Below are 5,000 nucleotides of genomic sequence, written 5' to 3'. Positions count from 1 at the left end.
CACCACGCAAGAACAGGCCAAAAACTGGCCAAAACAGCCCAAAAACGGGCCAAAACTGGCCATTTTTGGCTGCGCGAGCGAGCGGCGAGCGGCGAACAGCGAGCGAAGCGAGAGGCAGCACCGTCCCTGCTATACGAAAGCCCCATCCAGCCCTGTGCCACCCGGGGGGTTCCAGGGTGCTGAGATGGCTGACGTTTTGCTCCGCTCTCGACGGTCACCGCGCAATGCAAGAACAGGCCAAAAACTGGCCAAAACGGCCCAAAAACGGGCCAAAACTGGCCATTTTTGGCTGCGCGAGCGGCGAGCGGCGGACAGCGAGCGAAGCGAGAGGCAGCACCGTCCCTGCTATACGAAAGCCCCATCCAGCCCTGTGCCACCCGGGGGGTTCCAGGGTGCTGAGATGGCTGACGTTTTGCTCCGCTCTCGACGGTCACCGCGCAATGCAAGAACAGGCCAAAAACTGGCCAAAACGGCCCAAAAACGGGCCAAAACTGGCCATTTTTGGCTGCGCGAGCGAGCGGCGAGCGGCGGACAGCGAGCGAAGCGAGAGGCAGCACCGTCCCTGCTATACGAAAGCCCCATCCAGCCCTGTGCCACCCTGTCACGGACAAACTTCTAAACAAGGTGTTTGATGTAATGCTTATGTATGTCCGTGTCGTTTGGCATGTTCATGCCTTGTACAGAATGTAAAGGGGCGGCCGAAGGCTTAATAGTCCCATTTTAGTTGGGTTGGTGGCCTCTTTAGGCTTGTAAATAAAGGTTGTGTCATGTAGACACGTGCGAGAGCTTTTCGGTCTGTAATGGACCATTTTACCCTTTGTTGTGCCACTGTTCAGAGCTTGTAAAGTCTGTTTGTAATTTGCATTGTCTATGAAGTGTTTTTCGGACATGTTTGCTTGTGGATCCCGTTTGAGGCGTTCTCTCTAACCCGTTCTCTCTTTTGGTGGTCCTAAGGGACAATGGGAGGCTTCGGGGAGGCTGACCTTTGCGGACGGACACGCAAGGGTGCCGCACGCCTTAGGCAAAACCAGCTAAGGTCGTGACATTTGGTATCAGAGCGGGACAAGCACTCATAGAAACACTTGACATGCAAACGTGGGGGACCTAGCAGGGCTGCGTTGAGGGCAGTCAGCACACGCGCGACCGTTTGAGGGAAAACGGGCATGGAGATGTAGGGAAAAGAGTCGCTCAGAGGAGCGGGCATCTGGCATTGGCATTCAGAGGAATGGCCAACCCTTCGCGCAAGAGGCACCACGAGAACAGGCAAGCTTGGAAGAATTTGGAGCGCACAAAGGTTGGGATGGCTGAGTTTGAGCTACGGCTCAACGTTGACAACTATACTTGATGGTGCTCTAGGCAAGCGAGGCGCTTGGCAAGAATGAGACCATGCAAGGTGGAAGGAGTTGCTCAACGACCAAAAGAGTTATGCAAAGCTCACAGAGGTGAGGGGAATTGCTAACTCGAAGAATTTGGTACTCATGCATGGGCTTGTATGCGGACGATGGAATGTTCGTGGCCATCCCAAGGCGGCCGAGACTCGGCACCATGGAGCATGGAAACTTTCTCTTCGGCATGTGAAGGATACGTCCGTAGGCGGCTGAAGTGTGCAATGAGTTCAGCATGTTGCTAGACCTTGAGGGGTGCAGTGGGGGCTGTATTGACGGGGAGTCGCAATCTAGCAAGTGCGTTTGCAGGAGGCAGAACAATGCACAATTTGTTCAGCAGATCGGAGTAGTCCAAGGGGATGGTGGTCTCCGAAACGAAGAGATATATTGCTCCAATGGGATAGTTATCCAGGAGGGATAAGTCCCGGCTCTCCAGAGGGAGAATCATGTGAGACGGACTTCACATGTTGAGGAGGAGTACCTCAATAAACAACAACTCCACGAAGCTCGATGGACTGAGCAAGCGGCGAGGAGTCGTCGCATGATCTCGCTTGAGAGAATGCATTGGTGGATGCATTGCGAGATCAAGTGGGGGAGCAACACAAATGAAGGCACACTTGGAGTCGATGTGGAGATCGGACTCAAGGGAGGGCTGACCCGTGGAACGGTGGGCGCGAGGGCCACCATCGACTCAATGCAGAAACGAGGAGCGGAGCAACTTGGGTGTAACTTGGCGAAGTACCCAAGCCGCATGAAGGGAGCCAGCAGAGAAGTTGGAACATGGAGCAGAGGCACAGTGCTTTTCTTAGACAGAGGTCAAGGACATGAGCTCTTGCAGAGGCAAGAGCAGGATCATGTTGTTCCATGGGTCCTTCATTCTGACGGAGTGGACTCATCTTGCATGGTGCCAAAGACGAAGGGAGCTTCGGGGCACATGCACCTTATCTCGGAGGAGCATTTGATGAAGGAACTAAGGCGACTCAATTTGCGGAGGCGAAGTTGAGTTCAGAAGGCCTTAGCACGGGGCAAGAGGACGCAGAAGCGGGTACTCTTGAAGAATATGCCACAGTGTTGCCATTCGAGTTGCTAGGAAGGAAGCGGTGCGCAGCAGAGATTGTGCTGGTAGGGGCAGAGGCCCAGGATCCAGGCAATGGTGCACAAATTACAGCGAAGTCGGTGGACTTTGGGAGCTACTAGGCGATGGACTGTCCTAGAGCGGTGCTTCATCTAGGTGTGACCCAAGAGTGGGTGGATGAAGATCGATTGCCAAAGGAGCGAACAAAATCGAAGGTGGAAGAGACCCGGCGATGTATTGGCAGAGGCCACACATGGAGGGTTCACAATTCGAGTTTATTCCCCAAGGATCAGAATGCAATGGAGATGTCACCAGGAGGCGACATGGTGCAGCGGATCGTGGTGGAACAGTTCGTGGCAATGCGATACACACAACTCGTCCCGTGAGGGATGTGATCATATGGAGGTATGATCGGGAGCTACTGGGAGCTCCGCTTCGGTGAACAACACGACGGCAAGAAGGGCTATGGATTCAAGGAGTGAAGGCCATGGTACCGCAGAGGCGGGTCTTCCGGGCGTGCACCGAATTTTGCATCGGATGAAAACCTTGGTCATCAGCATATGGGGGCTGGGTTCCACCAAGGGAAAAGTTTGAATGCAAGTACCAGTGAGTTCCATGGGAGGGACTTGATCATGCAGAGGTATGATCGAAGCAGTTGGAGAGTTGGACTGCTCCAGAGCTCATATTCGCTTAAGGGAGCCCGGCAAGTCAGAGGACAAGGCCGAGTAAGCGAACGTTGCTACCAAGGAAGCTATGGAGAACAGAATCGGTGCAAACCCTACAATGCGATGGCAGAGGCCATGCATGGGAGTGCAGTCTGTCTTTCCATCGACCAGAAGGAGCTGCTTGGAGAACACAGAGGTGTTGAAGCAGGGGGTCGAAAGGGGCGAGGAAGCGACGACGAGTCCAGAGGGACTTAGCTACCCAAAATCAAGCATCAGTTAGAATGGAGGTGGACTCAGAGGAGGGCCACGGAGACATGTCTACTGATCGTGAAGAAAAGGGATGCAGATGCTAGGCGACGGATAGTAGGGCCATGGGCATTGCAGCGCCATGGTACCGCAGAGGCGGGACTTCCGTGCAAGTCATTGATCCCTTGCTCTCACGGAGGGAGAGCGTTTGGTCGTGAAAGGGGCCGAGGAGGTGGAGCATGCAGAGGCAATCTCCAAGTACCGGGACAAGGCTGAAGGGCAGAGGCCGAGGAACTTCGTAAGACCGGTGTCAGTGTGCTTCTCATCAAGACAGCCGTAAGTGAAGGACTTCGGGTCATGCAAGAGTGCACGACCAAGGAACGAAGCTGGCAGTACGCGGTGCTGTACCTTTGCTACTCAGTGGAGTAGGCGGCAGGGTTGATGGAGAAGACGGTACAATCCCAGAGGCGACCTCATCTATCAGAGAATTACTCCAAGTTGGGGTGAAAACTTCCCGCATTCCAGAAGTTCGATGGCATTGAGAAGGTGAATCACAGTAACTAACTCAATGCAAGGAGTGCAAACACTTCAAGTGCTTCAGAAGTGTGAGCAAAGAGCGGGCGAAGACCAGTAACCAGCTCGATGCATGAAGTACAACCTCGAGGAGGCGGGCGAAGTCAAGTAACTTTTGCCTTCTCAACTCTTGAGAATGGGCGAAACTGAGTACCCCAATTCTCTTATCTATCCAGCAGAGGAGCTCTGCACAAGTTCAAAGACCCTTCGAAGATAACGGAAGACAATAGTTGTCAAATCCTCACCAATGGTGATCAGTGCTACTGAGAGTAGATTGTCCGCTTCATTTCCCAACGAAATGCCAATCGAAAGCGGAAGTGATGCGAACCTACTTGGATGTGACAACTAACTGAAAGAAGAGTCAATGAGCAGATTTTGTGGAGGAAGGACCCAAAACTTCAGAAGTTTGCGAGGCGATGCTCGTTAAAGCTCCAACAAGCATCCACCCAGTTCAAGCAGCATGTGGAAATTTTGAGAAACTGGCGCAGTAAGAATGGTCTTTTCCTTCATTTGGTGGATCCGCAGGAATCAACGAGGATCAACACAACTCAGCCAACCCCACACCAAAGTCAGAGTCATTGGCGAGTTGAAGCAGCATGGCGGATCAAAGTTCGACTACTCAAAAACAGCAGCGGAGAGCAGCTGGGAGCCAGGAGGCGCATTGCAGCTGGAGCAGAAGATTGAAGACTCAGCAAAGGCGAAGAGTTGCAGTGTTCACAAAGGCTTCGACGAGGACGTCGAAGGGATAAGTGGGGGAGAATGTCACGGACAAACTTCTAAACAAGGTGTTTGATGTAATGCTTATGTATGTCCGTGTCGTTTGGCATGTTCATGCCTTGTACAGAATGTAAAGGGGCGGCCGAAGGCTTAATAGTCCCATTTTAGTTGGGTTGGTGGCCTCTTTAGGCTTGTAAATAAAGGTTGTGTCATGTAGACACGTGCGAGAGCTTTTCGGTCTGTAATGGACCATTTTACCCTTTGTTGTGCCACTGTTCAGAGCTTGTAAAGTCTGTTTGTAATTTGCATTGTCTATGAAGTGTTTTTCGGACATGTTTG

Source organism: Musa acuminata, unplaced genomic scaffold (assembly GCF_036884655.1).
Source record: "Musa acuminata AAA Group cultivar baxijiao unplaced genomic scaffold, Cavendish_Baxijiao_AAA HiC_scaffold_738, whole genome shotgun sequence".
NCBI lineage: Eukaryota > Viridiplantae > Streptophyta > Magnoliopsida > Zingiberales > Musaceae > Musa > Musa acuminata.
This window is presented reverse-complemented; position numbering follows the sequence as displayed.